Source organism: Populus alba, chromosome 3 (genome assembly GCF_005239225.2).
Source record: "Populus alba chromosome 3, ASM523922v2, whole genome shotgun sequence".
Classification (NCBI taxonomy): Eukaryota; Viridiplantae; Streptophyta; class Magnoliopsida; order Malpighiales; family Salicaceae; genus Populus; species Populus alba.
The window spans coordinates 1,757,041-1,784,894 of NC_133286.1; the positions used below are offsets into that span (position 1 = coordinate 1,757,041).

The 27,854-nt window shown below is 36.0% G+C and overlaps 1 pseudogene; it reads left to right on the forward strand.

Annotated features, from left to right (window-relative positions):
- Positions 1 to 27,854, forward strand: LOC140955401 (uncharacterized; annotated as a pseudogene).

Consider the following 27,854-nt stretch of genomic DNA (forward strand, 5'->3'; position numbering starts at 1 on the left):
ATGACCGATGGATTCAAACCAGGATCTCCGTATAGTGACGTGGCAAATTCACAGGCAGAATCACCGACTGGTATACCGATGGAACGTGTGCGTCGGTGATTCCATTAGTAAAACCTAATATATACCCACTCAGTCAACACTCTCTTCCTCAATTTCTCTATTTTCTTCCCTATCTCACCTCTCCCCTCTCGAATTGCAGCCAACCATCCATCCCAACTCTCCCTCTCTTCTGAACACAAGCACTCAAGTTTCTTATACTTTTATACGTGGTCACAACAATATTCGTTCTTATGGATTTTATCATTTTTTGTAAGTAAATCTATCCCTTTTTATTTTAACATTTAAATTTGAATTTTTTTAATATATGTTTTTTTGTTAATGTATGTACTTGTTTGATTGTTATTTGTCAAAGAAACTTGTAGTAAGAAAGTATAATTTTGTAGTTGTTATAGTTTGTTTTAGATTTTTATCAAATTATATTTGTTTGTAAATTGTTGAAACTTTGTTTGAATTACACCAAATTAGATATGTTGTGATGAAATAAATAATAGCTTGTTTAACGGGTCGGTTTTAATTTTTATCAATTCTATTGCGAAGTTGTGATTTCCGTAAATTTATATATGTATAAATTTGTATGGGCATTGATAGTTGATAATTGATAATGAATATTTAAAATAAGTGTTTTTTAGTTTGTTGGATAATGTCAGGGCAAACCAGTATTTTTGTTATGTTTATTTATGTAACATAGTTAATTAATACATGTTGTCATCATAATTTTTTGATAGAAGTCATGGATGATCGTTCATGGATGTATCGGGACTCACCCCAAGGATTGTGGATGATGGATTATTGTAACGGGGTTAAGGGTTTTATTAATTTCGTAACATCTATCCCGAGAAATTTTACTAATGGCAGTATTAGGTGTCCATGTAGGAAGTGTAAAAATAAAACATTTTTGCATCAAGATGTTGTAATGATACATTGTCTAACCAAAGGGTTTACGGAGGATTACCTGTGTTGGTATGCACACGGGGAACTATTTGTTCCTAATGAGAGCATGGTAGAAAGGGTGGTTGGGTCAACTTCTAGTGCTAGAAACATGCATGAAGTTGGAAATGACAACAATAATCCTTATATGAATATGGTTATGGATGTAATGAGAATGGGTGAAGGTAATGTCAGTGAATGTCCGATCGTAGAAGAAGAACCTAATGCAGATGTAGCATAGTTTTTTGATCTGTTGAAAGATTCTGACGAACCATTATAGGATGATTGCATGAACCACAATAAATTATCAGTCGTAGCACAGGTGTTCACCATCAAGTCAGATCACAAGTTGAGTAAGGTCGGTTATGATAAGACTATCAAATGGGAGAGAAGCATTTTACCTGAAGGGAACAAGTTGAAGGAGAACTTCTATGCTGCCAAGTCCATGATGAAACCCCTCGGTTTAGGATACCACAAAATTGACATGTGCCCTAACTTCTGCATGTTATACTACCTTGAAAATGGTGTGCTGATCGAGTGCATGACATATGGGCATTCCCTTTACAAACCCAGAACTGGTAGATAGAAGACTCTCGTGGCATATAAAAAACTTAAATACTTCTCAATCACACCTAGACTGTAGAGGTTATTCATGTCACCAATGACTGCTGAGCACATGACATGGCACCAAAGGTGCATCCTTCTAACGGCGAAGGAAATTGCGTCCTCACTTTTCAGCTGAATAAAGGAACGTGTGTCTTGGGTTATGTACAAACAAATTCAACCCATTTGGATCATTTGCTATTGCTTATTCTTGTTGGTCGGTCATACTGATGGTTTATAACTTGCCACTGGGGATGTCTATGAGGTTGGAGTTCATGTTTTTATCTATGGTCATATCAGGTCTGAGCAGTCCGGGGCGGAATATAGATGTTTGTCTTTGTCCGTTGATTGATGAGTTGACGTAGTTGTAGTCCTTTGGAGCTTTAACTTATGACATCTCGAGGAAACATAATTTTGTTTTAAGAGTGGCTTTGATGTGGACTATCAATAATTTCTCAGCTTATAGAATGGTTTATGGTTGGAGCACGCATGGAAAGCTAGTATGTCCATATTGTATAGAGAACAACAAGGTATTCATGGTAACAAATGGGGGTAAAGCTTTTTTTTTTTTTACTGTCACCGTCATTTATTGTCACCGAATCACAAGTACAGAAAGAACATAAAGGATTTCTTTGTTGGAAAAGTTGAAAAGGATGTTGTGCCCCTGCGTCTTTCCGGTGAAAAATTACTTAATGTTGTGTTAGAGTACGGTGACATTGTGTTTGGTCTACAATTAGGTAAACAAAAGTTTCATGGTTTTGGTTTGACCCATAATTGGGTGAAGCGAAGTATCTTTTGGGAGCTTTCTTATTGGAAGACAAATCTTCTCCACCATAACCTTGATATCATGCATATTGTAAAGAACGTCTTTAAGAACATTTTCAATACCGTCATAGATGTGAAGGAGAAGACAGAGGACAACATCAAGGCTAGATTGGATGTAGCGTTGTTCTGTAACTGTAAAAATATGAAATTGATTTTTGATGGGTCACGGGTCGCAAAACCAAGAGTAAACTTCGTGTTAGATAAAAACACACAATTACTAGTCTACAAATGGCTTAAAAGTTTGTGTTTCCTCGATGGACATGCCTTGAACATATCAAGGCTGGTTGATACGGAGGAATGCATATTATATGGAATGAAGAGTCATAACTGCCATGTGTTTATGCAAACACTCATCCTATTAGCTTTTCATGATTTGTTGCCAAAGGGGATATGGGTTGCACTAACAGAGATCAGTCATTTCTTCAGAGATATATGCTCCAACAAGTTGAATGTTGATTGACACGACCAAAAGATTGATGTCTTCTCCCAAGTGCAGGAGTGTCGAAGTAATAAATAACCTGGCAAGACCGGGATCGAACCACAGAGAGGTTAATTGTATAAATTATAAATAACAATACAATAACAACAACAACAATAATAACAACAACAATAATAATAGTAATAATAAAAAAAAAAATCAGTACGTGGCGTTGTTATACCTAAGAATGATCTAAAAGATCGGGTCACAGATTTCCAGCCTATATACTGATTTTATGAAAAGATCAAAGAGATATATTATATAATATAAACATATTTCTGATGCGAATGACAAGGCAAGACCAACAATGTCAGGATCCTTGATCAAACACAGAGCATACTTAACGTACATAAAATATAACAAGAATGTAAATAATAATAATATTAATAGTAATAATAATAATAATACTAGTAGTAGTAGTAGTAGTAGTAGTAATAAAAGAAGAAGAGGAAGAAATTAATGAGAACTTTGAGATGAAAAATTAATGTAAGGATTAAACAATGATAAAAACAAATGTCAAGGTTAGAGGATCCACTAATGGTATTTCAAACAAGTATAGTATAAACTCTTATTATTCAACTTGGAAACCACACACGAAGGAGGTTCCAATGGGATGATTTGTCATTAATAGCTCATTATAAATTATTAACATGATCATATTAATTATCTTATTTACATAACACCAAACTTTTAAATATTGTCAGGAATTCATGATGTTAACAACAAATCAAGTTCCTTTTATAGCCCAGGTGTAGGTAATACCATACGGTTGGGCTACGAGAGTGCCAAGCATTTATTGTACCAAATGTTATACAACACAAATCTAGATTAACCATTTAACAAGCAAGGTATTAAAAATGAGTAAGATAAAAAGATAAGACATGTTAATATTAAACATTAAGGTCTATGTTGAGTTTACACTATACTTATTTTTACACCATTAGTGTAACCTTTTCACCCTGACATAATAAACTTAGCTAAACATAATGAACAATGTCGCTCCCGATATCGCGGCGGCCTTAAATTTTTTTTAAAAAATCTTTGAAAAGAACAGATTTCTGGCATCCTGTTCTTTGATGGGGAATGATATTGTTTAAGGAGTCGCCACCTAGTATTATGGTCACTAGGAACCCTAACTGGTCAACAGAGATTCTATGGTTCGGGACTGGTTACGTAAAAGGGAAGATATTATCACCCCTTAAACGTCCTGCCTGAGGCAGGCTGCATTGCTAGTTTCGTCTTAATTTGCTAAATGTTTATTTTTTATGTTATGAAAAATTTCTTATAATATTCCTGACTCTGGCGCCAGTGAATATTAACTACGAATATTTCCAACTCTGGCGTTGATAAATATTACGTAGCTAAAAAAAAAAAAATTAAATCAAATGTTTTTTTTTTATTCCCGACTCTGGTGCCAGTGAATAAATAAATAATACCACATTCATTTTTACGCATGCACATATTTTTTTATTTTTCTAGCTAAAATAAAATAAAATACAACGAATAAAAATAATATAAATTTAAACCAGTATTTTTTTATTCATGACTCTGGCGTCAGTGAATAAACCAATAAATTTACATTATTTTTATTCATCCAAATGAAATAAAATACAATAAATAAAAAATAGTATAAATTTAAATCGGTATTTTTATTCCTAACTCTGGCGTTAGTGAATAAACAAATAAATTTACATTATTTTTATTTATGCATACACATTTTTTTTTTAATTTTCATTTTTCTCTACTTCTTTTTAATTTTTCTGTTTTTTTTATTTATTTTTTTTGGGCTGGGCTGGGCTAGACCCAACCCAGCATGTATATTTTTGGGGCTGGGCTGGGCTAAAACCCAGCCCATCCTAGTCACTGGCTTGGGCTAGTGACCAGGCGGCTTTTGTCTGCCAACGTGCGTGAATTGTTCACGCACGCTGACTGCAGTCACCGTTAATTAAATCTCAATTGCACAGTACTGGAGGAATTATTTTGCAAAAACTAGAAATACTTACCTGTGAGCAGGATGGAGGCGAGGCCGTGTTGTTCCTCCTTTTGTTTTCCAAGCTTCTTCCCCTGGTTTTGGAGGCTGGCGCTGGGAGCAGGATGGAGCTGAGGGCGTGTTGTTCTTCCTGACTCTGTAACTATTGGAGACGAAGATGAAGGTGATGGAGAAAAAGAGAATGTCTTGAAGGGCAGCGTTCATTAGGCGAAGAAGATAAGTCTTGCCATAGTCCACCGATAGCTTGAATGTATCTGGATGAAGACAGCGATGGGGAAGCAGACGACGTGATGATTCTAGCTCCGGCCGAAGAACGTCCTTCTCCTCCTTTTTAGTTTCAAACCCACTCCCCTCTGTTTTCTTGTTCTTTTCAGTTTGCCTATTCTGCTTGAATCCGTGGACAAAGACAAGTCTGGGTTTTGCTTGTTCTTTTCAGTTCTGCCTATTCACGCTTGAATCCATGGACAAAGACAAGTCTGGGTTCTGTTTTTCTCTGGATTTTCTGGTTTAATTGCTCTGTTTTTCTGGGATTTTTTTTTTTTGGTTTCTTCCTGCCCTGTTTCTGGTTTTTTTCCCCTCCTCACTGTTGATTTCTGCCTCTCTTTTATAGGCATCCCCACGATTGCCTCTCTAAGCCGGATTCTTCTCTTCCATGCCATGATCTGGGGCGAGAGACATGGTCCATGGCGATCAAATCTCTTGCAGATCTTCAGCCTGTTGAATCGGGATGGAGAAGACGAACACGGCTGTTCCACCCGCCACGGCAGCGTTTCGGCAGCAACGGACTCCACCAGGAACGGCAACGTTTTCAAGCAACCCGTGGACAGTTTCAGTTTGACCCCCGAACATTGGAAATTTTGCAATTGGACCCCTGAGCAATTAAAACATTTCTTTTAATTTTGCCCCTTTTGGATAAATTTCAATTAAATCCTTAAATTGGTGTACTTTTTACAAAACAGTCCTTAATTCCTGGATTATTCAATTTGGTCCTTAATTAATTCTTTCAATTTTGCCCTTTTTGGATAAATTTCAATTAAATCCTTAAATTGGTGCACTGTTTACAAAACAGTCCTTAATTCCTGGATTATTCAATTTGGTCCTTAATTAATTCTTTCAATTTTGCCCCTTTTTTGATAAATTTCAATTAAGTCCCTGAATTTATTTAATTAATTAAATCAAAGTTTAATTAAGTCCTCCAAACTTATTAATTCTTCTAATTTCATTAATTAAACTAATCCAAAATTTAAATAAATTTCCCAACTTATTAATTCTTCAATTTCTAACCAAATTATTCTCAAAATTTGATAATTTCATCCATGAACTTTGAATTTGTGTTGTTTGAACCCCATTCTCAAATATATTTTTTATTTTTATTATTTGTTCAAAAATTGGGTTATGACAAAGAAAATAAACATAAATAAACAAAACAAAAACATAAATAAGATACAAGTTAACTATGGAAAGGAAAGGAAATGAAAAGCATAAACAAGATATTAATGAAAGCAAAACTTAAGAATTACAAAAAAAATATAAAGAGAGAAATAAAGAGCATGAACTTGATCTGAACAACCAAGCTCCTAAATATATGGCAAATGCCTCCTTTTATAGGCTAAAATTCAGAATTTTTTTTTGATCAAATGTAAGAAATGTATAGATAAAAAAAGAGCATGACAAGCTTGCAGTACAAGCTGGAAACCAGTAGAACAGTACAGATATCAACATAGGTAATAGACTCCCTGAAACAAACCATAGTAAACACAAAAGATAAGTACAGGGGAACATTCTCCCTAGCACCAACCAATCTGAAAAAAGGAATAAGATCCCATAAACAGAAACATGGACAACCCCCATGTAGGTAAAATAGAAGACCATAAAGCTCAGGGGAACATGGTCCCACAAAACCGAACAATAAGCAACCAAAAACAGCATCAAGACAGCCTGGACCACTGAATTCCCAAGTAGACCAGCATCAACCAACCAAGCCAGCAGTAGAATTCCATGCAGGCCCGTAAAACTAGGAAAGGAGCCACTCATCAGCTCCAACACCCGAACAAACCAGTAGCAAGAAACATCCTGCAACCAGTGCATGAAGCTTATTATAACAGAGCTGCACAGTGCAGCTACACAAGCTCTTCTATGGCAAGCCAGAAGAACATCCTCAAAAGCAACCCTACTCCAGCTGTAAAGATAGAGTAGTAAACCCAGCTGCAGCTTTAAGAAGCTCAGCAAACAACCTGTATATAGCAACAACAAGACTAACAAAAGCCAGCATAAAATCCAGCAGCCATATAGCAGCACCAAACCATCAATCTCAAACAATATGAGGGATCATATCAACAAAGCTACATAGAGCGGCAAAAACAGGAGCCACTCATCTGCTCCAGCAATCCTAACAAACCAGCAGCAAGAAACATCCCACAACTGGTGCATGTAGGCATCATCCAGCATCCATAGCTTAGCAAGAGCAGCTAACGGCAACTGCAACCAAGCTGCATATAACAGCATACCAAGCTGCATATAACAGCAACCAAGACCAGTCCCAATAGGGCTAGCAGCACAAGCAATCTGTAGAAAACCTGCAGGCCTAGACAAACAAAATAGTAAACCTGGCTAGAAGCCATGCAGTTTTAGCAATCCAACCACAGCCACAGGCAATAACAAGATATCCTCACTTAAAATAGCCAGAACTCTGGAATAAAGTCCAGCAATCCAGCCAGCACAACATTGTAGCCAGCCAATCAACATACCTACGGATCAACCCAGAAGCCATTGACAATGGAGGCTACATCCAGTCAAGTAAGCTTGAAATACTCTGCAGTGGTGACAACAGTGCCACCAGAACATGCGCCATGAAGCTCCTCTATTGCAAATATGGCAATACAACAGAAGCAAACCAACAGAATATGGTGCATGAGTGATGGCTGCTATGGACACACTCCATAAATACTGGCAAGCTAGGGATTAGATAGAGCTGTCAAGGCTGGTAATCAGTGCAGCAAAGAAATCCAGCCAGCTTCAGGAAGGGTGGCACAATGCAATCCAAGCAAGCAGAAGGGGAGAGAACCTTACCCAAACAAGTTCCCACAACAGGCAGAAAAAGTCCTATACCAAGCAGGACTCCACACATAACCAAAATCACACCCACAGCTGTACACAAATAACTGACCAGATGATCATTAACCAGAGGTTTAATGCTAAGCAGACTCCACTGAAAGCAATCAGCAGGATGAAGAATCCTAACAGAGGCGTACCAATAACCCAACATAGTGCTCACACCACCGAAAGATAGGAGGCCAACAAAGCTCCATTTTCTCCAGAAAAAGAGCGTCTTTGCAGATACAAACAACAGTAGGCAGACAGAGAACAACGCCATGCTAATAGGGTATAGACATGGCAACCTCAAAAATTCATCTACTCCAGCAACCCAATCAAAGGGGGAACCAAAGACAGAACCCAATGAAGACAATAACAACAACTAAAAAGGAGCAACCAGTCAAGCAATACAAAAGCTCCAACAAACAAAAGGGAGCTTCTACCATCCAGAAGCCATAGACAATCAGCCCCAAGGAAGTCGATGCATATAGCTAGAGAACGAGACAAAATTGTTTCCAGAGAACAGACCATTCACAACTGAACGCAGGAACCAACACACCAAAAATTATTACAAAGGGGAAGCGGTAGGGGATGCCCTACCACTTTCAGGTTCAAAGAATGATTCTAGCCATAGCCTTAGAACAGGTTCAGAGTTACCTGAGCAAGGATTACACCCATTGGCATCAGCAGCTGAAGTAACCAAGAAGAGAGAGACCTCAGTGGTGGTGACCAAGAGAATATGTCCGCAAGCTCCAAATAGCAGATTTGTATCATTGTGGCAAATCGGACCCATGAACAAATCTTCCTTCAGATCCCTCGCCAAGGAGAGGATCATGTTCACAAAGCCAAAATTCATAATCACATCCCTAGAACAGGGCCCACCAGCTAGGGTTTCAGGAGATAGAGATGTTGCAAGATTTGGGGGAACATTCTCAACCCAGGATCCAGCACAGTCATCCATGGCAAAAGACCCATCAGCAAAGTAGTTGAGGGCTGGGTATTTGTGATTTGGGGAAGACAAGCCAAAAGGAACTTGATATGTAGAGGGCACACCAAAAGCCAAAACCGGGTGTTGATAAACAAAAATCCAAAACTTCCCTTGGAGGTTAAATCAAGAGAAGAGAGACAAAAAGGGCGGTTTCACGATGGCCACATAATGACCAACGGAGAAAGAGACCCATGAAGAAAAAGGCTTCAATCGGGTTCTCATGAGCTGCAGCTCACCAGCGGGAGGAGAAATTTTAAAATTTAAAAAATTGAAAGAGAGCATCTCTCTCTAGTTTCTCTCTTCTAACTTAGAGCTCTTTTTTAATTGCTGATTTGATGACTAATTGTTGAGTGGGTGGCCAACTCTTGATTTTATAAAAATCCTTATCTTCTTGTTTTAATAAAACAAAAATGCTAGCATCAGAATTGCGTCCACTTGAAAACATGAAAGTTGTAGGAAATTGACTTAGCTTTCTAGGAAAACAAATAGAGGTCATTTGAACTTCTAGAACTCCAGATATGGGCCAAACACTGAACAATGTTCGGGCTGCACGACAAATTCAGACTTCTCTGTTGTTGCTATAATTTGGACTTGCAAACGGCCTTCTTAGATCTTGATGAAAACATGAAAGTTGCAGGCCTATGTCTTACAAAATCTGTGTAAAAATTTAAGGTCATTTGAACATCTAGAACTCGAGATATGACCCAATTACCGAACAGTGTTCCAATTTGGACTACACCAACATCTATTTTCTAAGCTTCACCCTCTCTTTATCTTCATAAATTTTAGTAGTTGAATTCATCAATCAATCATTTGATTTATATGACATGCCTGCATTTAAGATCAACATTTACCATATATTAAGGTATCTTATAGTATTAGACTTGTTATTATAAAACATGTTTTAGTTAAGGAGTTATTGATACTTCAAGTACAAAATAATGATATAAACCTTTGATAAACATGCACTTTTAAATACTAATCACCCCCCCCCAACCAGCTTATTACTAGTCCCTAGTAATCAAAGTGTTAAAATAGAAAAAAACAATTTGTAAATTTCATAAAGCAAGGCATTCATCATTCAACTTACTTTAATCTATCCAGATAAACAAACTCTCATTAAATTCATATATCTGTTCAATACCTCTTAAACAAGATATTACTAAATCTTTCTTTTATGCTCAAAATATCAACATATAGTTATGAGGCTTTACTTGGAAGAAAAAACAAATTTTTGCTCTAATGTTTAAGGTTAACTTCCTTAGGTTAGGATTATTATCTTTTACACACACATACACATACACACACATATAACTTAAAACGCAATGCATCTTTAACCCATGTAACGAACTTTCGGTTAATGACTCCCAGACCAGTTGGTCTTAGGTCATTAAGTGTTGAGACACCGCTACGAGCTTAGGAACTCGGGTTGCAGATACTGATATGTAGATAGTGCAATGTTTGATTCCCTTAAGCTTTTCTCCTCAACCCAAGTAACAAGCGTTGGGCCAATAGCTCCCAAATCAGTTGAATTTAGGGTATTAAGTGTTAAAACACCCCTTCGTGCTTAATTTCTTAGGTTAGGGAGGCTACGAAACCAAACTTATCTACCTTTTTATTATCATTATTTTTTTTGTTTTTTTTTTTTTTTTGCAAATTATTTACTATCCATTTCCCTTAGTTGTTACCTTTAACAAAAAAACATAAATAATGTAATAATCCAATGTGCAACCCACAATTATATGTTAAAGTGTGTGTGTGAAAATGAAAATTTAAAAATACTTGTTAAATGAGCATATGAGCATAATCAAGTGCTAACAATACGAGAGTTTGTAAACCTGAATATTTCAAGAAGTATTCTGATAGACCCTGTTAAGAATGTTTACTAAGATGCGTCTCAAGAGTCACTTTAACAAAAGAACTCCTTTTACTCTGCCATCCTAGTAACAACAGTTTTGTAAATAGTTTATGAAATAGAAAACACAGTTTTTTTTTTTAAATATCAACTACTACCCTTTCCCCCTAACCAAAATGAGACATTGTCCTCAATGTCTTAAGGTAGAAAGATAGAGTATAGAAGACATTACTTGAAATAGCGAACACTGATAAACCTAAAACACACTTAAACAAATATAAGAAACAACCAAAAACAATAATAAAACCAAAAGACGTAAAGTTTTTACAAACGAAGGCTCAAATCCAATCTAAGTTTTTTACGGCTTTTCTTAGTTGACCAATTTATACGACTCATGGAGGGATTAATTCCAGGGATGAAAGATTGTAGTTGGTCAATTAATTGTTCAGCAATAGCAGCAAAGATTATGATTTGGTGTGCTGAAGATGTTAGAAATTCCTGTTCCACAGCATGATCAAGAAAAGACAATAGCTTATCATAAAAACCATTAACATTTAACAGACCTATGGGTTTATGGTGAATGTGCAGTTGGGCCCAAGAGGAAATATGAAAGATCTCTTCCAATGTGCCTAGACCACCTGGTAAGGCAATGAAGACGTCAGCATGGTTAAACATTGTATTCATTCGATCAGACATTGTGGAGACCTGTAGTTCCTCTCCAATTGTTTTTCCAATGATGTCCCATTGTGCTAAAGCTTTGGGGATAACCCCCAAAACTTGACTGCCTCCTAAAAATGCAGCTTTTGACACTCCCCCCATTAACCCAAGGCTGCCTCCTCCATACACTAAATGAATCTTTCGCTCAGCTAGTACCTGACCAAGATGATTTGTTGATTCTAAAAACTCTTTTTCTTTCCTAGGACTGGATCCACCAAAAACACAAATATTTTTTTATGTGATAACTTGAGGAATTTTCCATTTCTACACACTTCTATATTTGATGAATGTATAGGTTAAGTAGAAATGAAGGGAAGGAAGAGAAGGTTTTATAGTTAAGAAAAAAGAAATGCAATCATATCACCTATATGGAAGCCAGCTGGAGTCTCTCTCTCTTTCTTCTCATTTTTTTTTTGTTTTTTTTTTTTTAAAAAAATATAAATAAAATGTGTATGTACAGGTAGTTGTGATTGTCGCTGACATCTTCCCTTGGTTTTACGTTCAAGAACGGCTTAAACGCCCTCTATAGGTCGGGGATAGGCTTCCCATCCAGTTTTCTTAAAAACTAGCAAATAAGATCTTTTTTTAGTCAGATTCCCAACACTATGATGAGCATGTTCTTTATGAAAATGGGGCCATAAATCATGAATTGCCCGATGCACATCTCCACTATGATGAGACTTAAGAGTTAATAGAAGATTATCTAAAGACTCTCTATGTTTTGAAATAAATCCTACCTTTTGACAATTTTCACAGGTTTTGTAGAATGCATATGAGTCCTTGAACATGGTGGGCCAGTAAAATCCACTTTGTAAGATTTTTGCAGTCGTCTTTCTTGACGAGAAATTATCCCCACATGCTTCAGAGTGACAAAATTTAATGACACTACTTACCTCTTTGTCGGGAATGCATCTTTGAAATATTTGATCAGGAAAATATTTGAATAAGTAAGGGTCATCCCAATAAAGGTTTTGCACGTCGCTCAAAAACTTTCTTTTATCTTGGTTATCCAAATGAGCTAGCAAAAATCCTTTTTCATCATCGATTGCTTCCTGTTTGGTCATGGCATGAGGAAATGGAAGTGCTGGTGGGAAATTAGTCTTTTCTTTGCAATGTTCAGATTCAACCCCTTCCTTACCCTCAGAGATTGACTCGTCATCTTTCTCATCAGGTTCAAGAATGGGTTTTTCAATAACCTTACCACTACGAAGAATGATGACTGATTTGACTTGATGCATGTGTTGGCTTCGGAACTACTTGCATTTGCATTGTATTGCTCCTTTGGATTTTGTTGTGGTTGAGATCGATGGAAACTTACCGTTCTCTTGAAAACTAAGAGTAGATGTGAATTTTGCAAGACCATATTTAAAACTTGTCATGCTTTAAGCAAGTTGAGTGTTGATTATCTCTTGCTTTTCAATGAATGAATGCAATGTTTCCTCAAGATTTCTTTTAGAAGATGGAGCATAATGAGGTGCATATCCATGAGAATTATGGTGTGCTTGAAACGGTGGCTGTGAAGTTTGTGCATTATTGTTATCACTCTTCCAACTCAAATTTGGGTGATTCCTCCAACCAGGGTTGTATGTTTGTGAGTATAGGTTATGATTGGTCATTTGAAAACTGTTTAAAGCATGGGCTTGTTCATGGAGGCATTCCTTGAAAGAAGGCAAAGTTGGACAGTCATTTGTTGCATGTTCATTTGTTTCACAGATTTAACACATAATGTCTTGAACAAATTTTAATTGACCACTCTTTTTACATTAAGTGCCTCGACTTTTCTAGCTAAAGATGCAAATTTAGCTTGGAGGTCATAATCTTCCCTAAGGTTGTACATACCTCCACTAGATGTACAAGGTTGAGTTTTACCCGGTGCCTCATAAGTACCCGTAGTGTCCTAATTTTGAGCATTTTCATCTAGCAAGTCTAGGTACTCCATTACTTCATTAGGGTCTTTATCTTCAAAAGTTCCATTGCACATCAATTCCACCATTTGCCTATTTTTAGGTGTTAATCCTTTATAAAAATGTAAAACCAATCTCCATGTTTTAAAACCATGATGAGGGCAAGTATTAATCAAGTCTCGATACCTATCCCAACATTGGTAAAATGTTTCTCCTAGTTTTTGAGTGAAAGTGGTGATTTGTCTTTTGAAAGAGTTTGTTCTGTGAGATGGAAAAAACTTCTTTAAAAATTATTGTTGCAATTCATCCCAAGCATGAATGGATCCTGGTCTCAAATTTTATAGCTAATTTTTAGATTGATCTTTTAAAGAAAAAGGAAAAAGCTTTAATCTGATGGTGTTTATGCTACAATTTGAGTCATTATAAGTGTTACAAACTTCCTCAAATTCTATCAAATACAAGTATGGATTTTCTAGATCTAAGCCATGAAAAGAAGGTAAAAGTTGAATAATGCCTGGCTTAAAATTAAATTGAGATGCTTCAAGAGGAAAAAATATACATGATCGCGCAATTGTTCTTGTTGGATTCATGTAGTCTCTAAGTGTTCTAACCCGATTATTCTTGTTGTAACCCATTTTCGGGTCCCCACAAAAATAAATAGCCAAAGGAGGTTAGAAAATAATCGGAGGCAGAAGCGCTCAGAAATTGGTCAGAAAAATCGCTCAAGGAGGTTAAAAATACAGAGATGAATTTTTGACAATATATTCTTGAATGATAAGGGCCTGGTGGATAAGAAAATTTGATTTTTGAGGAGAAAAGTCCAAATTTGGAGGTTTATGGACTTCATTGGATTTTTAATTGAATTTATAGAGGATTTGAGTGCAAGAAAAATTGATTTTTAAGTCAATTTGGGCTTTAATTAGAAGAAATTAAAGTTCTGGGGCCAAATTATAATTTTTAGGAATTTATTAAGTCAAATCAGGGGCTTAATTGCATAAATATTGAAGTTTAAGGGCCAATTAGGGACTTAATTGTGAAAATCCAAAACCAGGGACCAATTTGGAGAAGGCGCAAAGATAGAGGGGGTTGTTTGGAATTGATTCAGGTGCTTAATTGAAGGAATTGGAAGTTTATTGATCAATTAGGGGCTTAATTGTGAAAATCAGAGGCCAAGGACCAAAGTGAAAAACGCGGCCAGCTATAGGGGTAGGGACCGAATTTGGGAGGGATACAATTGAAATGAACAAGAAATGATGGAGGGCTGATTTGAAGTTTGGCTCATTTAAATGAAACGGCGCGTTTTATCCAAAACGACGTCGTTTCATATATATATATAAACAAAAAAAAAAGACCAGAACGGTGTCGTTTTGAACGACACTGTTCATCTTCCTCCTTCCCCCCGAATGAGCAGCAACAGGAGATGAAAACCATTTTCAAACCTTCCCGCCTCTCTCTCCTCGCCCCCACCGAAGCCCCACAAGACCACCGAACGGGTCACTGGCCGACCAGTCGTTGCATGATTGAAGGCGCACTAGCAAAAGGCACACCTGCTCTTTTTTTTCCCCTATAAATAGAGAGAGACCGAAGGAGAGAAGGGACCCGAGGAGAGAGGGAGAGGAGAAAAACGGACAAAGAGGGGGATTTTTTTTGGACGAGAGAGGGCTTTTGGAAACTGAAAGGAGAGGGAAGTTTGAAACGATGAAAGATACTGTGAAAGTATAGAAAAGAGAGAAACCAAAACCGAGGACGGGAGGTGAAGTTTTTGAGTGGAGACAGAGGAGAGGGCCAAAAAACAGAAGAGAAGGAGTTGTTGCAGAGGAACAGTTGCTGTCACCGGGCTCCCTAGCCACCGACCACCATCCAGGCCACCTCCCAGGCCGCCGCCACCAGCATCTCCACGAAGCTGCTGTAGGGATAGGAGAGCTTGGTTGACAGAAGGAGTAAAGGCAACCAAAGAGAAGAAGACAGGGAAGCTTGAAACAAAAGCAGAGAAGAACACAAAAGCAGCAGAGAAGAGGAAGAGCCAACCTTCGGTCAGCAACCGCCACAAAAACCGCCACCAGCTCCACTGTCAGCTCCTCTACCCAAGCTCATCATCGCAGGTAACTCTTCCCCTTATCCCGTATTCGTCTTCTTGCATGCAGAACGTGCATTGTGCACGTTCTGCAAGCAAGAAATTAATTAGTTGGTTACTGTGCATGTGCACAGTAACCAGCTAATTAATTCCCCGGTTACTATGCAAGTCTAATTAATTAACAGGTTACTGTGCAGGTGCACAGTAACCACCTAATTAATTAACTGGTTACTGTGCAGGTGCACAGTAACCAATCCATGTTCATTTCGGGCTGGAATATCAGCCCAGCCCAGGTGGTTGGACTGAGTCCAGCCCTGTAGAAAGTAGGCTTGTTTTATTTCGGGCCAATTTCGGCCCAGTCCCCTTTTTGGGCCGGGTCTGGTCTAGTAAAAAATTTTAAATTCCAAAAAAAAAAACTTTCAAAAAATACGTGATTTTCCACAATTTTGTTATTGTATTTTGATCAATACCGGTTTGTATTTTTATATTGTAAAGATATAAATTCAGTGTTTAAAATACCCGTTTTCATCCAAAAAACATGTGTTTTCTTGCGTGTTGCATACGGCCAATACTCTAACATGTTTTGAATGTTATTTTTACAAAAAATATATATATTGGAAGCTTTGAAAGTGTGTTTTCGCATTGGTTTCTTAAACACAAATTATTTTCTTGCATTTCTGGATTTTACAACATGTTTGTAAAACTCCAAAGGGTATTGGCCAATATTCCAAAAACTATAAAAATTTTATTTTTGGGGAGGGAATTCATTTATTATTTTAAGACTTTTAAGATGGGCAGGTCACCCGATATTGAAACCGTTTCTTAGAAAAGCGTGGAGTTTTCTAAGACTTTTAAGATGGGCAGGTCACCCGATATTGAAACCGTTTCTTAGAAAAGCGTGGAGTTTTCTAAGAATTTTAAGAGGGGCCGATGACCTGATATTGAAACCGTTTCTTAGAAAAGCGTGGAGTTTTTTAAGAATTTTAAGATGGGCAGGTCACCCGATATTGAGACCGTTTCTTAGAAAAGCGTGGAGTTTTCTAAGAATTTTAAGAGGGGCCGGTGACCTGATATTGAAACCGTTTCTTAGAAAAGCATGGAGTTTTTTAAGAATTTTAAGATAGACAGGTCACCTGATAGGGAGACCGTTGTTTAGGAAAAGCAGTGAGATTTAGCATGATCATACAATTTATCTTTACAACACTTACTACGCGAATCGCTTGACAAGTTTTGCTTCGTAAGCATTGTAAAGAGGGGGCATCTGTTGTTACTCAATTTTGGACCCCACGTGTTGTAGACGGTGTATACCTTTTGAACAGAGTATAGGAGTTTAGCTCCTGTTTGCTAGAAAATTGACAAAAAAAAAAGAGCACAAAAATAAATATTTTTTTTTAAAAAAAGCCTTGTTTGAGCTGTTTAGATTGGTCAGGAGTCTTCATAATGTTAAATTCGTTCTTTTTTATCTGGTCTTTATGGTTGAATAAATCCCTCAGAATTTGCACTAAAAAAAATGGTTCTGCTGCTGTGGCAATTTTCTGTTCCAACTTAGGCTCTGATTCTGACTCGGTTTTGTACGACATCTGACCATCCTAGGTATATTCTGTCACTCATGACATGTTGAAAAATTAACGTACACCTTTATTAGGTCCTAGGGATCATTGTTCTTAGAGCAGATGCTCAGTCAGATTTGGATGCCCAGCATTGTCAGATCAAGAACTTTTTTTGACTAACTAGATTACTGCTAGTTTCTGTTCTATAAAAAGTTTTTATCTCACTTCGACTCCTTCATTAAAGTTGTAGTCCTAGATGCATAGATGAATTTGAGCTTTTGAATCACTTGATTCCGATATCAGAGGCTCAAGATGTTCCCGTTTGAATATCTAACGTGAAGGCAGAGAATTCTGCCGCGAGAAGGATATTGACCCGAGTCTGCACTAAAAAAAAACTCTATTTTTGGCCTAGTTTTTGTGATTTTTGTTCTTAGTTCATACTCTCAGTCATATTAGGATTCTCGGCATTCGTCAGTTTTTGAGTTAGACCCGGAGATCCCTTTTGACCAACTACATTACTGTCAGTTTCTGTTTTGTAAAAAGATTTTATCTCACTCTGACTCCTTCATCAAAGTTGTAGTCCTAGATGCATAGATGAATTTGAGCTTTTGAATCACTTGATTTCGATATCAGAAGCTCAAGATATTCCCATTTGAATATCTAACGTGAGGGCAGAAAATTCTGCCGCAGGAAGGATATAGCCCAATTTCACGGGACTGATTCGAAGGATTTTTTTTGGACCAAGGACTGAATCGAAAAGTGTTAAAATGAGGGATTGAATTGAAGAATGATATTGAAAGCTGGAGAGGGGGGTTGGATCATCATAAATGACAGGATTTTTTACCACACTTTTTACCACACGGAATAAGGAAAATAAGACCTTGCAGCTGCACCCTCCAGCTGATTTCTTTCTTTTTTTCTCTGCTGTTTTCCTTTCTCATCACACCTGATTTTTGGACCTGAAGACCACGTTTTTGTTGCCTCATTTCAAAGGTAGCAGCTGGCCCTATGGAAGGAAAGAAAAGAGCCACACCATCCTCTAACTAGGAAAGAAATCACTGCTGATCACAAAATCAGAATCAAACATTCTGGTTTCCTATTTCTGCTCACCCGAGAATACACCCTAGAGTTAATGTAATATTTGTTTCCCAAGTAAGGCCGTGTATAGGCTATATAGAAGCCTCGGCTGCTGACCTAACGGGGGGAGGTGAAAAACGCAAAAAGAGAGAGCACAAAGAGGAGAGAAAGAAAAAAGAGGAGAGAGGACAAAAAGGAGAGGAACGAAAGAAAAAAAGAGAGCAGAACTACACTGTCGAAAGCAAAAAAAAAAATACAGAGGCAGGGGCGTGAACTCAACCAGCATAACACGCTTCATCGCCATCTCCCTCATCATCTCCACAGAGAGGCAGCCAAAAAAGAGAGCAAAAAAGGGGAGCAGAAAAATAAGAAAAGAGAGGAGAGAATAGAGAACGGGAGAGAGACAGCAAAAGAAAACAAGAAAGAAGCCTTTGCTCCACTTGTTTTCTGCAAATAAAAACTGCAGAAACGGGAAAAGAAAAATAGGAATCAGTAGAGAAAGTGACGGAGGCGCAGAGTAAAGAAGGAGGCAATAAGCAGACCCAAACACAGAAACATAAGAAGAAGGACAGACGCAGACCGAGCAACCATCACTCTTCCAACGCCACTGCAGTTTCTTCGTCGCCAGGATCCGCAGCAGGGACGAAGGAAGTGTAGGAACCCGTTGTAGAGGGACTGACGAAGACGCAGAGGAGAGGGAAAACCAGAAAAAACAGGCGCACATACAGAGCAGGAGGAAAAGATTTGAAACGGACGAACACAGATCAACCATCACGCCTTCAACGTCGCTGCAGCTTCTTCGCTTCCGTTCCCAGGTCTGTTTTTTCTCTTCACCCCGCAGCATGCATTTTTCTGTTTTAAGTTTGCACTGTTCAAGTGAATTAATTCACTTGAACAGTATTTTATAAACTGCACCACTTTTCTTTTTTTTCTTTTTTTTGTCCAACCGGGTCACTTGTTTGGGCAAGTGACCCAGCCGGACTTACTTTTTTTTTTAAATAAAATAAAGAGAAAGTGATTTATGATTTTTTTTTGTTTGTTTATTTTAAGGTCTGAATTCTTTTTATCATAAAAATATTAGTCTTGTGTTTAGAATACCCGGTTTTTTTTTGTTTTTTTTTTTTACGCAATGTGGTAAATATACATATATATCAAATTTGTTTTCTTATGTGTTGCATACGGCCAATACCCTAACATGTTTTGAATGTCTTTTTTTTATATATACAAAAAATATTGGAAGTTTATTTTTTTAAAAAAAGTGTTTTCGCATGGATTTCTTAAAACACAACAAAAATTGTTTTTCTTGCATTGTTGGATTTTACAACATGTTTGTAAAACTCCAAAGGGTATTGGCCAATATTCAAAAAAATATAAAAATCTTATTTTGGGTAGGGGGAATTCATCTATTATTCACCGCTAATGTTTGGATAAAGAAATCCTTAAGGGACGAATATCCAAAATATTATTGGGAGTAATAAATCCACACACATCCTTGAAAAAAGCCTTGATTATAATCGAGGACATTTCAATTTATTTGTTTTTGCTCCATGGTTTACAAGCCATGATAGTATAAAATACTAAAACATATAGGTTTTTTTTAGCGCCTTAGATTTCTAAATTTTTTGGTCCCTCCTCGTTGCGATTTACGAGTCGCAAACTCTTGAAATACTAAGGGAAAAATAAGCTTTCAAAGCACATGGAATCTCCTTGGATTTCTATCCAAATAAATTTTATTTGAATCAAACCTAGGAAAACTGATGGGATTAGAAAACACTAACACCATAGCAATTATAGTGCAAACCAAACACCAAGCAGCTTACCTTAGGTAGGGCGTACTAGGGGTGCTAATACCTTCCCTTTACGCAACCAGTCCCTTGCCTTAGAATCTCTGAAAGACCAGTTAGGGTTCGTAGTGACCATAATACTAGGTGGCGACTCCAAAGCACCAAATCAGCAAAACAAACAAAAAATCGCCATCAGACGCCGCACAAATTTTGACGTGCAACAGGAGTAATAAATCCGCACACATTCTTGAAAGAAGCCTTGATTATAATCGAGGACATTTCAAAATTTTAATTTTTTTTTATTCCACGATTTACGAGTCGCAAACTCTTGAAATACTAAGGGAAAAATGAGCTTTCAAAGCACATGGAATCTCCTTAGATTTCTATCCAAAATCAATTGACGAGACTAGAAAACACCAACACCATAGATTATAAGAGCAAACCAAACATCAAGCAGCTTACCTTAGGTAGGGCGTATTAGGGGTGCTAATACCTTCCCTTTACGCAACCAGTCCCTTGCCTTAGAATCTCTGAAAGACCAGTTAGGGTTCCTAGTAACCAAAATACTAGGTGGCGACTCCAAAGAACCAAATCAGTAAAACAAAACGAAAGTCACCAGTCGAATGTCGCAAAACAAAAAAATTTTATTTTTTGTGGGGTGCGACAATTCTCATTATAAAGCGATTGATTATCCTCTTCGGCCATGTTTTCTAAAAAAGATAAGGATACCTTACAAAGTTTGTACGCGACCAAACTCTCATGCACGTGTAGAAAGAAAAGAAAAGGAAGAAGAAAAGAAAAGAAAAGGCAACAAAAGAAAAGAAACAAAGTTAGATACTAGAAAAGTGAAAAGAAAAAATAAAATAAATACTATAATTTATACAAGAATTTACCTTCCCGGCAACGGCGCCAAAAACTTGACACGACTAAAAGATTAATGTCTTCTCCCAAGTGAAGGAGTGTCGAAGTAATAAATAACCCAGCAAGACCGGGGTTAAACCATAGAGAGATTAATTGTATAAATTATAAATAACAATACAATAACAATAACAATAATAATAATAATAATAATACTTAGTACATGACGTTGTTATACCTGAGAATGATCTAAAAGATCGGGTCACAGGTTTCCAGCCTATATACTGATTTTATGAAAAGATCAAAGAGATATATTATATAATATAAACATATTTCTGATGCGAATGAACAAGGCAAGACTAACAATGTCAGGATCCTTGATGAAACACAGAGCATACTTAACATACATAAAATATAACAAGAATGTAAATAATAATAATAATAATAATAATAATAAATAGTAATAGTAATAGTAATAATAATAATAATAATAATAATAATAAATACTAGTAGTAGTAGTAGTAGTAGTAGTAGTAGTAAAAAGAAGAAGAGGAAGAAATTAATGAGAACTTTGAGATGGAAGATTAATGTAAGGATTAAACAATGATAAAAACAAATGTCAAGGTTAGAGGATCCACTAATAGTATTTCAAACAAGTATAGTATAAACTCTTATTATTCAACTTGGAAACCACACACGAAGGAGGTTCCAATGGGATGATTTTTCATTAATAGCTCATTATAAATTATTAACATGATGATATTAATTATCTTATTTACATAACACCAAACTTTTAAATATTGTCAGGAATTCATGATGTTAACTAAAGTTAACAACAAATCAAGTTCCTTTCATAGCCTAGGTATAGGTAATACCATACGGTTGGGCTACAAGAGTGCCAAGCATTTGTTCTACCAAGTGTTATACAACACAAATCTAGATTAACCATTTAACAAGCAAGGTATTAAGAATTAGTAAGACAAAAAGATAAGACATGTTAATATTAAACATTAAGGTCCATGTTGAGTTTACACTATACTTATTTTTACACCATTAGTGTAACCTTTTCACCCTAACATAATAAACTTAGCTAAACATAATGAAGAAACGAAACATAAATAAACAAAACAAGAACATAAATAAGATACAAGTTAACTAAGGAAAGGAAAGGAAAGGAAAAGCATAAACAAGATATTAATGAAAGCAAAACTTAAGAATTACAAAAAAAATATAAAGAGAGAAATAAAGAGCATGAACTTGATTTGAACAACCAAGCTCCTAAATACATGGCTAATGCCTCCTTTTATAGGCCAAAATTCGGAATTATTGATTTGATGACTAATTGTTGAGTGGGTGGCCAACTCTTGACTTTGTGAAAATCCTTATCTTCTTGTCTGCATAAAACGAAAATGCTAGCATCAGAACTGGGTCCACTTGAAAACATCAACGTTGTAGGAAATTGACTTAGCTTTCCAGGAAAACAAATGGAGGTCATTTGGACTTCTAGAACTCCAGATATGGGCCAAACATTGAACAGTGTTTGGGCTACAGGACAGATTCGGACTTCTTTGTTGTTGCTATAATTTAGACTTGCAAACGGCCTTCTTAGATCTTGATGAAAACATGAAAGTTGTAGGCCTATGTCTTACCAAATCTGTGTAAAAATTTGAGGTCATTTGGACATCTAGAACTCGAGATATGACCCAATTACCGAAAAGTGTTCCAGTTTGGACTACACCAACATCTCTTTTCTAAGCTTCACCCTCTCTTTATCTTCACAAATTTTAGTAGTTGAATTCATCAATCAATCCTTTGATTTATGTGATATGCATGCATTTAAGATGAACATTTACCATAAATTAAGGTATTTTATAGTATTAGACTTGTTATTATAAAACATGCTTTAGTTAAGGAGTTATTGATACTTCAAATGCAAAATAATGATATAAACCTTTGATAAACATGCACTTTTAAGTACTGATCATTAATCACATTGAAAGGCTTGAAATGAATATCATCGAGACATTATGCAAACTTAAGATGATATTCACTCCATTATTTTTTGACTCAATGGAGCATCTTCTCGTATATTTACCGTTTAAGGTAAAAGTTGGAGGACCGGTCCAGTATAGATGGATGCATCCATTCAAGAGGTTAGATATTACAATTGCTATGTAATTCATAATTAAACATTTTTTTTTGTTTTTTTTTAATTGATAATTTTTTATTAATTCTATATATTTATATAAATGTAGGTACTTGTTCAATCTTAAAAAAAAAAGGTTAAGAACAAGACACATGTTGAGGTGTCAATATATGAGGCCTATATTATTGAGGAGATCTCAACATTTATCTCATACTATTTCGAACCTCATTTGAGATTGAGGATCAACCGTGTTCCACGGTATGATGATGGTGGTGAAGTGCCTTCAAGTGGGAACTTGTTAATTTTCTCCAATCCTGGATGACCAATACCTAAAAATGCCGTGAGGGGAAGATATTTGTCTGAAATAGAGTTCAGGCAAGCACACAATTATGTCCTATTTTACTGTGATGAGCTAAGACCTTTTATTAAGTAGTTGTTCGACTTAAACTTTGTCAAGAGTGTACTATTTATGTTTTGTGATACCATAAACTCATATAATTTGGAACAACCTTGTAGGGAACATCGACGATACTTACTGTCCAATAACACACAGCTGACTGAATCCCAGATCTTTCAATTACAAGATGAACGATTTACCACATGGTTTAGAACACATGTAAGTCATATCACAAACTCATTATCTCTTACAATGTAAGTAAATGTACGTCAATATTATATAATATCCGTTTATTGATTATTGTTGTATTTAATATACAAGGTTTATCAAATGGAAGGTAATGCTGCTATTTCAGTGTCTTTACTAAGCCTAGGCCCTGAAATAAAAGTCATGTGCTATAACGGGTATTTTGTCAATGGATATGTCTTTCATACTAAAGAATACGAGCATGGAAGAAAGACATACAACAACGGTGTTTGTATTAAGGGATCGACTTCTAGTAAGTTTAAAGTTGACTACTATGGTAGATTGGATGAGGTCATCGAACAACAATATCATAGCTAGCAAAATAGAGTGTTTTTATTCAAATGCTATTGGTATGACACAACTGATAAAGGAATCAGAGTAGATCCTCTCTATGGTTCGTTGAAATCAACTCAAAAGCTAGACACTGCAACGTAAACGATGTCTTTGTTTTCGCAAAGCAATGCCAACAAGTTTATTACACATACACCCCTTCCTATAAAAGGGACCGATTAAGAGTTGATTGGTTATCATTTTAAAAACCAAACCCAGGGATCGTGTTGAGGTTGTTCAAGATGAGAACAAAGATACAAGTGTGATAGATGAAGTCTTTCAAGCTAGTGTGTTGGTTGAACCATACTGAGTTGTTGCTTCGATTAACTTAGAAGAAAATTTAAATTTTTGTGTTTTCGATGATAGTCTTGTTAATGTAGACGCAAAGGAGGTGAATGTTGTTTTGATCTCTAATGGACTATAGAATGTTGATGAATAAGATGATAACCACATTGAAGAGTGCAATGAAGCTGATGATAAGAATTCAATTGAGGATGAAGATGAAAATTCTGACTAAACATATTATAAAGCCTTATTTTTATAATGTAATATTAAGGATGATATTTTGGAACATGAAATATTTATTCTTCTTTAATTGTCAGCTCTTATTATTGTGTTGTGCATGCTATAAGTTTGCAATTCAAGATTTTGTGTGAGAGGATAGACATAAATACATGGAGGAGCTGCAAAAATATTGGCAATTTCACTGACGGCATTATTGACGGTATGGAACCTGTCGGTATTAAACCGAGAGTTGAAAAATATTTACAGAATTTTGCCACAATCATCGATGGGTACATCGACGAACTGGTACCAGTCGGTGATTGCAGAGAGTTGCAAAAAAAGTACAAAATTTTGCCACTATCACCAATGGCTATACTGACAGCCTAGCACCCGTTGGTATTTGACCGAAAGTTGCAAAACAATTATAGCCCCTGCCATAATCATCGATGGATCTTCCGATGGTTAGCGCACCTCTCAAAGCACACGCCTGGTTGGTCGGCACAGTTACCGATGGATTAGCTGACGGACGCGGCGAATTCAAGGCGCTCGTGCTCTGACACGCTGTTACCAACGGATTTGCCAACAACCCGAAAAGTTTGGCGGGATTTTCAAAATTTTGGGTGCAAATATCAATTAATTACCAACCGATATTACCAACAAAATTTAATGCCATCGACAATAATAAAGTTTCGTCGGTAATTCCGTCGAAAAAATTGCAATATAAATCCTCCATCCCTTTCCTCTAGATTCAATTTTTCTCCTAGCTCTTCATCTCTATTTCTCTTCTCCTCTCCGTTTATATTACGTTTTTGTAAGAGATTTTATTGTTTTGGTGGTAGTTGTAGCATATTAAAACATATGTATTCTTCTTTCTTTATCTATGTTTTTTTTTTTTAATTATGATTTTTTTTTTGTTCTTTGTTTTGTGTATTGTTTGTAGATAAAATCTTCAAATCAACTATTAAGGTAAGCATTTTTTATTCCTAAATTTATTTTGAATTTATGTAGTGTTTTTTAGTTTTGTGTATTGTTTGTTTTGTGTTTATGAGGTTTTGTGTAGTGTTCTTTGATTTTTTTTGCTTTTTATTTATTAATTTTATGATATTATTGTTTGTATTGCCATAAATGTTATAGTTTATCTTAATTTTAGGATATTATTGATTGTTTTGCCAAAATTGTTATTGTTGAATTTATGTTTAATATGTTAATTGAAATATAGAATTAAGTTTAATTAGTTTTATCTTAATTTTAGGATATTATTGTTTGGTTTGCCATAATTGTTATCGTTGAATTTATGTTTAAAATGTGAATTGAAATATAGAACTAAGTTTAATTAGTTTATCTTAATTTTTGGATATTATTGTTTGTTTTGCCATAATTGTTATTGTTGAATTTATGTTTAAAATGTTAATTGAAATATAGAATTAAATTTAATTAATTTATCTTAATTTTAGGATATTATTGTTTGTTATGTTGTTTATTATTTTGATTAATTTTAATTATTATTTATGAATTTGTATTGATGTTAGTTGAAAATATATAGATGTTGAATTTCTATAGATGTTAGGTTGTATAGAGTTGATTTTGCAATATTTGTGTAATTATTAATATTTGTAGGTTTGGAAACTGTAGGTAGTCTCCAGTATAGGGGAGGTGCTATCGAATTTTTTTAAATGATTGAATTTCTATAGATGTTAGGTTGTATATGATGTTGTTGGGGTCAATTGGATTGTGGTTATTATAAAGATTGCATGTTTGAAAACTATGAGTAGTCTCCATTATAGGGGAGGTGCTGCTGAATGTTTTTAAAATAATCAAAGTTAATTATGTAATAATTCGTATATATTTGTGTAGATGCGTCAAATGAAATCTACAGCACGTCGTCAGCAGACGACTACAACTAGTTCTTCTAGCAGTGAGGAGGACATCTCCTTAGGTGTTGATCACAGCGAGGCATCTGCACCAACTTGTGATGCTGCCTCTTCTAGCGTGGTTTCACAGCGCAGAGGCGATGTGCCTTTACAACGGGGTCAATTCACCCACAAGTACTTGGCACAGTGGAAGGATGACCTCTCAATGTAAGTTTGTTTAGGTTTTAGTTTTTTTATATATACTTATAACATAATTTATGAACAACTAATTAATACTTTATTAATTTTATTTAATTTCAAGTTCACAAATACTAAGGTTGCCAGGACAATAACAGTGGCATTTAAATCGTCGATGGAGATTCTATTGTTTCAATGGAGTCAGGTCTCTAGACATCCTGAGTGGAGACCTAATATCGATGCCTGGTTTCGACGATTTCAGGTCGGTGTTAATTTTTAATTTCCTGCTTATTTTTAATAAATAATTTTTATAATTTTATATCTTGTAATATTTTTATTTTAAATGAATTATTTATATACACATAATAAATTTGATTGGGATAGCACGGACAATAATGTTGTTAAGAGGGTATAAGATCATCACACGGCAACTAAGTAACATAAAAAATAATATTTTCTTTTTTATTTCTAATTTTATACAAGTAGGTTGCATGATTTTTGGTATGAAATCAAAAAAAAGCAAAAAGAAATGTGAAGGACAACCGTCTTGAAGGATGGAATGAGATGGCGGTTTGGTGGGAATTCAAACCGCCATTCATCTCGGGAGATATATGGATGGTATATATTAAGCACGTGACGTCTGAGTAGTTCTCACAGTGCTCACAGTCCAGAGCCGACAACTAGAACCAGCAAATTCATGGTTCGGTGACCATACACACCGATGACTCTGTCTTGTTTACCGCACATGCGAAGCGGATGGTAAGATTAATTCAAATAAATATATTGTTAATTAATTTGTTGTTGCTTATAAATATATTTAACTTGCAACTTTTTTTTCTTATAGGCTACGTTTCTTGGATGTGAGCCGAGTCCAATGGAGCTATTTGTAGAGACACACGTGCGAAGTCAAAACCGCCAAAAGGGGGTGTAGCAGTACATGGACACCCGTGCTCAACACTTTCTGATATGTTCGTTCAATCATTTTATTTCGTAAGTTATTGTTTTCTTGAATTGAATATGATGATTTAAAAAAAAAAATTCAAGAGACCTATAATAGCTGATTGAGGGTGAGATATGAGGACAATCCTTCGACCCATCTGGATTTTGATCTAAATTTATGGATGAAGGCTGGATCGTTCGGTGGACCCGATAAAAATCAGGTCTACAGCCTCTCTAGCACTACGACTGAAAATTTGTTGTCGGCTCATTGTGTCTCAACCATTGGGAGCTCTCCATCAGTATCAAGCACCTAGTCAGAGGAGTTCATTGTCTTGAAACAACAATATCAATGCCTCTCGACGGATTATGATCAGCTCCATCCAATAGTTATGGAGATTAGATCAAAGATGGGTGATGATCCATGTGCTCCCTTTTTGCCGTACGGTCTCGGCAACAACTAG